This window comes from Dysidea avara, chromosome 6 (genome assembly GCF_963678975.1).
Source record: "Dysidea avara chromosome 6, odDysAvar1.4, whole genome shotgun sequence".
Classification (NCBI taxonomy): Eukaryota; Metazoa; Porifera; class Demospongiae; order Dictyoceratida; family Dysideidae; genus Dysidea; species Dysidea avara.
The window spans coordinates 29,237,591-29,249,625 of NC_089277.1; the positions used below are offsets into that span (position 1 = coordinate 29,237,591).

A 12,035-nucleotide genomic window follows, 5' to 3' on the forward strand; every position below is an offset into this window, starting at 1 on the left:
CACATTTAAAGAAATTTGCCAAAAGCATCTAGTCAGACCGGCTTGGGTCAGTGTTGTGATTGTGGTTTTTTTATTTTATTTTATTTTATTTTTTTATTTTTTTTAAATTTATTATTAATTAGCAAAGCCCACCAGGGGCAACACGTTAATGTGCATTACAAATCACAAACTAATTGTTTAGCTTATCTATAATGTTCTTAAAAGTGTCAAGGTTAATTGTGTTAATGTTGTCAATTTTCAAGTTATTCCAATCAAAGGTTACCCTACCAATACAAAAAACTGTATTTCAATAAATAGTTGGATTCATAATAAAAATTTGCAACACAACTTTAGCAGCTGGTAATGCAGTCAATTGAACGGATTCAACTATTATGTCTGCTACATAGAACAAGGCTCTTTAAAATGATTATGATCATTTAATTTGTCAATATTGTTATGTATTCATAAAATATGTACTACGTAAATTATATCATACAGTACGATAGTAACTGTATAGTAAGGACAACAAAGGAGTAGGCGTGGCCCACGAAATAATATCACCCAAAAACCAGCCGGCCTCGATTTTCCATTACGACTCGGGCAGTATTGTTGAGGTAAAACTAAGCCCAAACAATTTTGGGCTTTTCGGCCTCAATTTTGGGCAGTATTGTTGAGGTAAAACTAAGCCCTCTCCCCAGATTTGCTCTCGCCTTTTTTAGGTGTGTCGCCTCATTGCTTTGGATAAAAATCCTGGGGTGCGGCCTATTGGTGTGTGCGAGGTTATGAGACGTATTGTTGCTAAGGCTGTGCTGGTCATCCTGCGGGATGACATTCAGGAGGCAGCTGGTTCACACCAACTTTGTGCGGGGCAACTTTCTGGGGCGGAGGCTGCGGTTCATGCTGTCCGAAAGGTTTTTGAGGAAGGAAGCACTGAGGCTGTGTTGCTGGTGGACGCCTCCAATGCCTTTAACTCGCTGAACCGTTTGGTGGCTCTACACAACATCAGACAACTGTGCCCGCCACTTTCCACTATTCTGATCAATATTTATAGGTCTCCAGCCTCTTTGCTTGTTTCTGGGGAGGTTATTTTATCAGAGGAGGGTACTACACAGGGAGACCCACTAGCTATGCCTATGTATGCCCTTGCTACAGTGCCTTTAATCAATCAACTTCATGGGACAGTGGACCAGGTCTGGTATGCTGATGATGCTTGTGCTTGTGGCAGTATACAGGACTTGCTCATCTGGTGGAACCAGCTCTGTATTAAGGGACCTGCTTTTGGCTATTTTGTGAATGCTCCTAAAACTTGGTTAGTTTCTAAGGAAAGGTTCCATTCAATTGCTGCTACTCTGTTTTCAGATACTGATGTTCAAATTACTTCCGCAGGCCGTCCCTACCTTGGGGCTGCCATTGGTTCAAACGCTTATGTCCAGGAATTTGTGAGGGACAAGGTTGTTGGTTGGTCAGCAGAGATTACACGGCTTGCCAAGTTCGCACAAGTTCAGCCGCATGCTGCTTATTCCGCTCTCACTCATGGCTTGTCAAGCCATTGGCTCTACCTTTGTCGCACTACTCCAAACATATCAGAGGCTTTACAACCCCTTGAGGACAACATCCGGCTGGTACTTATCCCTACTTTGATGGGTTGCTCTCCACCAAATGACACAATCCGTAAATTATTTGCCCTTCCACCTCGATATGGTGGTTTGGGTATCATAAACCCAACTCTTATTGCAGCTGAGGAGTATTCAGCCTCGTGTCACATTGCTGAGCCTCTTTCACAATTCATTCTGGACCGGGGTATCAATTCGGCTATTGTTAAAACAGAACAGCTATCTCGCAAGTCCGCAATCCGCAATTCCAAATCTTCCAACTATTCGGATAGATCTTCCAGTTTGCGTACCCACTTAGATCCCTCCTCTCAACGCGCTTTAGATCTAGCCTCAGCCAAAGGGGCCTCCAACTGGCTTACCACCCGGCCCCTACAGGAACATGGCTTTGCACTGCATAAGTCCGCGTTTCACGATGCCGTGGCACTACGTTATGGGTGGTCTCCTCAGCGGACTCCTGCTCACTGTGCATGTGGGACTTCCTTTTCAGTGGAGCATGCTTTATCCTGTCCCAAGGGTGGCTTACCTTCTATCCGACACAATGAGATCAGAGATCTAACTGCTACCCTGTTGACTGAAGTATGCTCTCAGGTAGCTGTTGAACCAGAGCTCCAGCCGGTTTCACAGCAGGACTACCCTGCTTCTACCAATATCCAAGATGGTGCCCGTCTTGACATCGCCATGAATGGTTTTTGGGGTGGAAGAAGTGAAAGATGTTTTGTGGATGTGCGGGTGTTCAACCCTCTGGCTGCTTCTAATGCGTCCTCATCACTGGCCTCCTGTTATCGGAGGCACGAGAACATTAAGAAACGTGCGTATGCTCAGAGAATTCGTGAGGAGGAGCATGCCTCTTTTACCCCCCTGGTAATGTCTGCCTCTGGTGGTCTGGCTCATGAGGCTTCTGTTTTTTATCAACGCTTGGCTCATCAACTTTCAAACAAGTGGGGCGATGATTACTCTGTTGTCATGGGGTGGTTAAGGTGCTGTCTATCTTTTTCTCTCTTGCGGTCCTCCATACAATGCATCCGCGGAGCCCGCTCATCCATCGGTCACTATGTTAAGACTCCCCCAATTGTGGAGCTGATTCGGGCAGAGTCTCAGTTTGCCGTGGACTAAGAAAGTCCCGGTTTGTCCAGCACAGGCCATTTATGTGCTGGGGGTGGTAGGCAAGGGCAGTCCATCAAGCCCGGGTAAAAAAAAAAAAAATAAAATAAAAAAAAAAAAAAATAAAAAACAATTAAGCTTTCAGATCGACCCGAAACGCTTTCAAAAAGTTGCTACGGAATTTAAAAAAAATTTTATTCAACGGAATTTTCTACTGACTGACTGAGTAACTGACTGATGCCTTCAGACAAGCGTACCGCGATAACGGCTAAGGCTACGGGATTGATTTTTTCACTGTTCGACGTCGCTTCGGCCCGACAGGTGCCTTTTGGCATACCGCAGTACGTGCAATGCATTCTACATGGACTTACCAGTGTCCTCCTTTGTGTCCCATTCATCTTTGTTGACAGGGAAAGGTGTCGATTTGGCGCGAGCACGTGATGGCTTCCCTTCGAAACGGAAATCGTCCGTATTATTCATCGTGGCTATTTCGATTGCAGAGGTGCTTTTCAAACAGTTCTTGATTGTTATGGGTTGACATAGCCGACAGCGAAGCGTAATGTATACTTCACTTTTCAGACGATAGCGCGGCACGATTTCTTTCTTTTGGTATGTGTGGATTGTAGAGGTGTTTTTCGAACAGTTCGAAATGCTGTGTAACGGGTTGAACATAGCTGACAACGAAGCGTAATGGATACTTCACTTTTGAGACGATAATTGATATATCCGGGGCGCGCGGTGCCTTTTCAGATGCGGTATGCGTGGGTTCACCAATCATAATAAAATCATTTACAAAAAAGTTAACAAACAAGTACACGAAAAAATTAGGAATTTTCAACTAGAGTAGGGACCATAGCATATCGATAAAAAGTATTGAAACAAGTTGGAGTAGTCCATGATATTAAATCACTGTAAAACAATAAGAAGTGTTAGCTATATCCCTACTGTGCATTTCCGTTATGGTATCTTGAGCACAGTAGGGATATAACACTTCTTATTGTTTTACATTGATTCAATATCATGGACTACTCCAACTTGTTTCAGTACTTTTTATCGATGTGCTATGGTCCCTACTCTAGTTGAAAATTCCTAATTTTTTCGTGTACTTGTGGTATAAGGCACCCATCACTACCTGTATACTATAGCTGTTACAGTAGCTCTTGACAATGTGTAGTTAAGTATATGAATAAAATCTGAGATTCACTGGATAAATGCTGTTAGCTATAGACTTCATATACATCATCTGAAGTTTCTTTAGTTTTGCAAGCATATACAGTACCTAATTGTATATTGTGTAGAGACAAAAGAAAAAAGAAGGATCAGAATGCCAAGAATGGTAGTGATGAACATGTTCTTGCCAATGGTGATGCTGCCGGATCCTGTGATCGGGTATGTTTTGTCATCACTGTATGTGTGTACATATTCAAGCAGTTTTAATAAAAAAATGCCTGCAAATAAGGGGACCCTTATTTCAATTTTCTTGGCCTCTGATTGAAACAGCATACTGTATGTGACTGGGCCTGCTAAAATATAGGGAATGTAGGCACAAACTATACCCCTCACACAACAAGTAATACCTCAGTACTGGATAGAATATCTGCATTCTATATAACTTATATATAGCACTTTGACGCCTCAGATCAAGGAAAACCACAGGGTTATATTTCGCATATTGCCCTGACCACAACTGCTGAGACAGTTACAAAGCTCCCTTTCATTATTTATATAGCACTGCTTAAAGTTTTGCATAGTAGCGCTGCTTAAAGTTTTACATTGTGGGTTTGAGTTTAACATGTTGGTTTAGTTAGGAACATTGCTGTGAAGCAAAAAGAATTGAGTGAGTCAGCATTATATAGTTCAGTTACTAGACATCACTAAATAGTCGTTTCTGAAATGTGGGGATTGTTTTTCTACACAGTACCTTTCAACTGCATGAAAGATGCCTCAAACATTCCCAACTTATATGTCTAAGTGTTTGTATTATCACCTTAGATTACTTTATTCCTCCACAAAGTGGTTGTTTGGTTTAAAATGGTATCACTACAACCACTAAAACTCACACTACAACCAGTGAAATCTACAATAATGTCTTTTCTGCCCACAATTTAAACCCACAATCATTGTTTGCAAACCTCTGTATAAAAGTAATGTGGAGTGAATGCAGGTTTGTCTTCCTTCACCTATTAGGTGAGCATACCAGGGTGGTATATATTATTTGCGACCCAAAGGTGTGGGCATATTTATCAGGGAAATCCCAAGTGGCCATGGTATAACTATAATAGTTAGATGTCAAGAACTGGGATTTAGAAAACTTAAAGACCCTGGGCTGTAGCGCCTGAGTGCAGCAAGAGTACTACAATTGGCCTAAGGGTTTTCTAAATCATGTATAATTATATATAGAACCCATTGGTTGTTGACATCTAACTTATTAAGACTACAACTCATTATTTATTGTACCTTGAGTTGACAGCTGCTTAATTGTAAATGAGAAATATATCATTAATTACTAGAGACAAGCCCTCTATACCTCCCTCTAACTCAGTGTCCCATTTAAACGTCCATGTCAGTAGTGTTGCCAATGTTACAGGTGAGTGCTATGATGATATGTTTCAAAGTACAACTATTTGGACTACAACTCATTGTTGCGTCTTGCCAGCTACTTGTAAACAAGAAATGCAGTGTTGGTCAGCTCATTACGCCTTCCTCTAATTCAGTACGGCTGTTACTAGCCATTTAATTGCCCATATATTGCCATTGTTACAGGCACATAATTACTGTGTTTGATATCACCAACTGTAAGAGGTGGTCTCTATTGGACATGAGCGTGGCACTACAGGATTTAGAGACCATGTTTTCAGCCAATCAGGTTTCAGTATCAAACTTGTTGTAGTCTAAATATATGGTTATAGTCAAATTAAATAAATTGGTAATAATTATTGAGCTACTAAAGATTGCAGTCAACAACTCTAATAGAACAGTCACGTTGATACATAATTTTTTTCTATAACATCACATTGGACATTACTAGCTTCCAAAATCTGAAATCCCCATCCCCTCAGACCCTCCAAAATGGCATCCATTACCATGCAGTCGTAACTATGAGGCAGTTGCCTCACCAAAATATTAGTGACTGATTAAATAAGTGATTGAATTTTAAATTTCACTTTGTTAATTAAAAAGAATTCATTGTTCTCTATTGTGTAGTACAGGATATTGCTTTTTGGATAAATCAGTGCAATTTTCTATGCAGGTGGCTAAAATGAGGCTTAAACAATACTTTTTGAATTGTATAAACAAATGCATTCTATAATATTATGGAGATGACAAGCTATGAAGCAAACAAGTTTTGGCATATATTAAACACATTGCAGCAAATTTACGAGTATATAATAATTATTTATTGGGCATGTAATGTATGATTACACCACACATGTCATTTATTACTTGTCTTACAGGATCTTGCTTAGCAACCACTACCAAACCCCAGCCAAGAGGTTGTGATTAGATAATCAATGTGATTACTTTATATAAGCTTTAACTGCTTGAATACTTTAGTATGCCTGCATGCTTACTTATATGTACAGTTGTAGTATTGGCAACAATTGTGAACAAGTTTAGTTGTATATACAGCATATTTTGTCACTATATAAAAGTGAAACAGTTGTGGCAATTTCCTTTGTGTATACATAAATTTCCTTCGTTCACCTCATTCTTCCTTTAACTTCATAAGTCATAACTATGTAGTGATAAGAATTTTTTGCTTCCAACATGAATTTTACAGTTTCATCAGCATTTGTGTTAACTAAGTATGAATATTAATTTTCGGGTGATAGGCATATTCACATAATTATGTAACAGTAGGGATACAGTGTTCACAGTCTTTGTCATGTACTGCAGTTATAATAAACTCTATAGAGGTGTCTGTCAGTAGAGTCTGATGGAGTGTAGAGTTAGAGATTGGGAGAGGCGATGTCCCTCAGTTCCTTTAGTTTTACTAATTTTATTTCCAGAATCAATATTGTAAGTGTGAATCCAATTTGACCCAAGTATTCACTATTAATTAAAATCATCAATATAAAAGCTATATGAATTATCATCAATAGCTAACTGTGTTCAGAGACCCACTCGGTGCTCTGAAGATGATATTAACCATGCATATGACTGAATGTCCATACAATTCAAATTGCATGCTGCATACTAATAGCTGTAATACATAACCTTAGGACAATTAAATGACATATCTACATATCTATTATACCATATGCATGTGAATACCTGCATAATTTCTGTACTCCAAAATATTGCTGGGTCATGAATCAACAGGCTGAAGCTCATGTATGGGGACTTTTCAAATTTTTATGTCTAAGAAATTTCATCCTATAATGCCAGACGTATCATGAAGTACCCATATCAATAACATTGATTGTAAGGCTCAATCAGTGAAAGCATCCATACAAAGAAATCTGAAATCCTGTCCATCTCATCTCAAACTAAAATTTAATGTTATAACACTATGGTACGTCCTTCCATTAACGTCCTCTGTTCATTTAACTGAATAGCATGGTGGTTACAATATGTATATCTGCTGGGAAGCAACTATCATGTAGTCCTTACAAACTTGCATTACTGTAATGTAGCTAAACGAATAGGTCAGAAAAGTTGCTGAGGAAAACCTTCAGGTAAAATTTGAAGCATTTAATGCTATTGCATATCTGGAACTGAAGGCAGTTACAGCTGGTACAGCTTTCAAGATACTTGTTGATGTGAGAGAACATTCATTCTGCAAACTTTAGGACATAACCAGCTCAACATTTTAAGGGATGTTAGTCACTTGTAACCTATAAGAACTCCACCATAATTCTGTATACATCAATAGAATTCATCATAACTTTACTGTGCATATAACTAGTGTACTTTATCATTTAGCACTTACCAGGCTACTCATCATAATCTCCTATACTATACAAAAACTTAATACTGCTTACTACTGTAGTGAACTTGAGGCTAATAAATTGCTTATGATTTGATGATATTATTAATGTAAGTTGTAAACTACTTTCACAGTTTGTCATATGTACTGTATGCATTGTGCATAAATAATTATAAAATGTGACTGGGCCTTCGAAAATAGGGCATGTGGGCACAAACTACATCCTGCCACATAACATCTCATATCTTAGTACTAAGATAGAGTATCTGTATTCTGTAACTTGTAGTTTAAAGCCAACTAAATGTTTAATATGTCCAGAAAATTTCATGGCCAAGCTATCTTGCAATACAAGGTACGATGCATTAAAGTTTGAATAAGTAGGCAATTTTTGTATGCCCACATGCCCAGGGTTCACAGGCCCAGTCAATTTGATCTTCTAGCACAAAATTATGCAGTTATACATTATGCACAGCATGCATAACAGTAACTATTATAGGCTATCACATTTAGGCTTTTATGGCAACAATAATCTTGTATGCGTAATTGATGATAATTCCTAGTATTATTATAGCATAGCTAGTCTAGTGAGGTAGCTGTAAATAGCTATAGGTAGCCAACCCAAATACTGGAAAATCCTCACAACTGACCCTGTGACACCAATACATTAGAACTGCTATCCTAAACATGCATGTTACTGGGGAGATTATAATCACTACAACAAGTAGTTAACAAAAAGCAAAGAACACTGAACCATTGCTGAACAACCAGCCCATATTTAAATTTTGTTGAATACAAAGACATAATATATGTAACTGGGCCTGCGAAAATAGGGCATGTGGGCACATAAAAAAATCCTACTTTTTCAAACTTTGATGAGTCATAACTTTGTACTCCATGATGCTGCGGCCATGAAATTTTTGGCACTTATTAAACATTTAGTTTGCTTTATAATACAAGTTACAGAATGAAACTATTCTGTCCCAGCACTGAAATATGACATGTTATGTGGCAGCATGTAGTATGTGCCCACATGCCTTAGTTTCGCAGGCCCAGTCACATATATCACTATGGTTTGTTGAGCCAATTTTCAAAGAAATTGTAGATTTTAACCCATGTGCACAGTACTTTTAAGCAAAAAATTCTACTTTCAATCAAACATTTTGACTCATAACATTTTCATCCCATATACATAGTTTAGCCTCTATAATTTTTTATGTTAAAGTTTGTAGATATTATACTGTATAATATATTCTATTTTCTAAGTACTGTGACATGACCTGTAAGGATAATTATATGGAGTGTAGTGTACATGTGTGTCTATATGTGTCTGGTAGTTGCCTCCCCGGTCACAAAATATTAGTCAAAGTATAAATTATCTGTTGCAAACACTAAATAACTAATTAATATTTCAGCAGCACTGCAAAAGAGAAAAGTGTTCTAAATACAATTACACAGGTACAACTGTAGTTCATATATAAAACAGTAAACTTCAGTTACACACAAAGGCCAGTATAGCTGCAAGTGTTCAACATACTAGGTATTAAATCAATCTAACCAAGGGGTCCACACTCCACCAAAATTAGCAGGGTTAGATTTGGGATCAATGGGAGGGTCAAGTTGTTCAATATGTGTAGAATTGTAAAATTCTATCCTCTCCTTCAACTTTCGAACCATTTCAGGATTTTTGTCTGCAACATTGTTCCTTTCATTTGGATCTTCTTTAAGGTTAAATAACCATGTAAAGGATGGCGTATATGGAGGATCTTCTATTGTTCCATTCAAGTGTACCCAACCATCCGGACATTTGTCTCCTACTTTAACTGGAGCTAAGCTGCAGTTAGGTAGACCTATAATAAGCTTCCAGTCTCCAATTCGCATGGCTGCCTGACCCATAAACCCTTGTTGTGGTTGTGGAGGATCTAGGTTAATCAATAACTCCTTACGAGGTGTTTGAGTGTCTTGTGTGATAGCTGGCCAAACATTGTATCCATCTAATTTCCATTTGTTTCTATCAAGCTCTAAACCAGCAATGCCTTCTACTATTGTTGGTAGCCAGTCAGTTGCATGAAGTAATTGATGATTATCATAATTCAGTTTTGGTAACTTGGAGCCCCATACAAATCCTACACCACGAACACCTCCTTCAAATACAGTTGCTTTGTTACCCCTTAAAGGCCAGTTACTGCTACCTAATCCTGTCTGTCCTCCATTGTCTGTAGTGAATATGATTATTGTATCATCTAGTAAGTTCCTTTCTTGTAATTTCATTGTTATGTTAGCTATTCCTTCATCGGCAGCTCGTAACATACCACAATGCACAGATCTGTTGCTGTAGGGTATGGATTTACATACAGGATCATTAATGTAACTTTCAGGTGCTTCTAGTGGACCATGTACAGACTGGTAGGCAGCATAAATGAAAAAAGGTCCTTTGTCACTATCATGCTCTGCAATAACTTGCTCGACAGCTTCGGTAAACAAGAAGGTACTGTAAGTTCCATTTTGATCAGTAACTGGTTTGGTATTATTCCTAAAGTCAATTCCACGCCCAACATTGTGTTCAAAGTAGTCTTCTGCAGCATTGTAGTATCCATAGAAACTATCAAATCCCCTGTATGTTGGAGTGTATTCCCATTTGTGCATACCAAGATCCCACTTGCCTACAGCATGAGTAGAATAGCCACCTTTCTTCAACTCGTTTGCAATAGTAGTTTGGTTCAATGGCAAACCATAGGGGTGTCCGTTCGTGATCACTGATCTTGCTAATCCCATGTGATAAGGATAACGACCAGCCATTATAGCAGATCTCGTTGGAGAGCATACCCGTTGGACGTAGTATTGTTGCAATCGAATCCCTTCTTTGGCAAACTTGTCAATGGCTGGTGTACTAATGTCGGATCCTTGGTAGCTGGTGTCGTTCCATCCCAAATCATCAATGACGAACATCAAAATGTTAGGCTTTGCAGCGTCATTGCGTTGTATCAAAGAAACCAAGAGAACAAGAGAAACGATCTTTCTCAACATTTTCAGTTGATAAACACGTGACAAGATAGATGGAATGCTATTACGTAGCCACGCCTATATCGACATGCAATCCTATTGGCTCCATAACTGTACCACACCCTTGTATTGTTAATGTTGACTGTACATATATAAGGTCGTAGCAATGGGCCGATGGGTGTACTTGATCATGGAAGTAATTTATTAGCCGTGAGCCATTGGGTCAGAAATAAACAAATTGGTTGTCATTGTGTGGACAGTTATAAATTTGCGCATGCGCACAAAGTTTAGGAAACACCTGAATATGCCATATACAACAACGCTATTCCCTAGAAGCCTAGTGAGTTGACGTGTAAGATGAAAAACGCTGATTGGCTTTTTAACGGAGTTAGCTATGTCTATGAACCACTTGCTGCTCCCTGCAAGCTTTTGTTTCTAGCAATTGTTATGTGATGCATAGGCGTGCTGCTGATGATATACATTTAAAGTAGCTGTTGTTGTATACTACAATTGGCTTCCACTATATATTGCTGTGTTGTTGAAGAATGTTGCTTTTTGGCGCAAGCTAAAACTTGCTGCTGCTCCTGCTTTTAACTGCTTGTTTATATTGCTGCTGCTACTGCTGCTGCTACTGCTGTTACACAGTCTGTTATACTTGATCAGTTCCCATGCACAATGCAAAACATCAGTAAACACATTATACCTTATTATGGTGTGATTTATTTTCATGTTTATTACTATGTTTCTTGTCATGCTACTTGTAGTCAGAAACTTTAGAGTGTGACACCTGACTAGACAATGGGTGGCCTGCAGTTCAAATCCTGGTGTTGGAGGAATTTTCCACCACTTTTCTGTTTCATGTTATCAAGTAATGTCAAAGTGTTTAAGTCCTGTGTATTAGGTTTATTGTTCCTGTGGTAAAGAAAAAGATGGGTTAAAAAAGCCCCAAAGCCAGCCTATGGCCGGCTTTGGGGTATACAAATACAAAAAGAAGTGGTATCTAATCAAAAACAGCCAAGCTGTAAAAAATGTGCAGCCATGGTGAAAAAAGATGTGAAATCCAAGGTGCACGTGGCGGCCAAGAAATCACTGTGATGGTAGGTTAATGGTAAAAGTTTTAACAACAACAATTCAGGTGAATTTGGTGCTGAAACACAAATTCACATGAATTGTCATTATTAAATTTTTTACCATTAACCTACCATCACACCCATTTATTGGTTGTAGCTTTGGATTTTACATTTTTTTTCACCATGGCCTTTTAGGGGCCACACCTTTTTTATAGCTTGGCTGTTTTTGATTAGATAGTAATATACTGTACAGTGTACATGTAGCTAGCTGACTATGCTATCAGTACATAGCAGCGCAGGAGTTGAGTGAAAACAGATATGTGCAGGTATATACACAGCAAA

At 38.8% G+C, this 12,035-nt stretch overlaps 1 pseudogene; it reads right to left on the reverse strand.

The window, feature by feature from the left end:
• Nucleotides 1–9,042: 9,042 nt before the first annotated feature.
• On the reverse strand, nucleotides 9,043–10,666 carry LOC136258208 (arylsulfatase B pseudogene; annotated as a pseudogene).
• Between the last annotated feature and the right edge of the window lie 1,369 nt (nucleotides 10,667–12,035).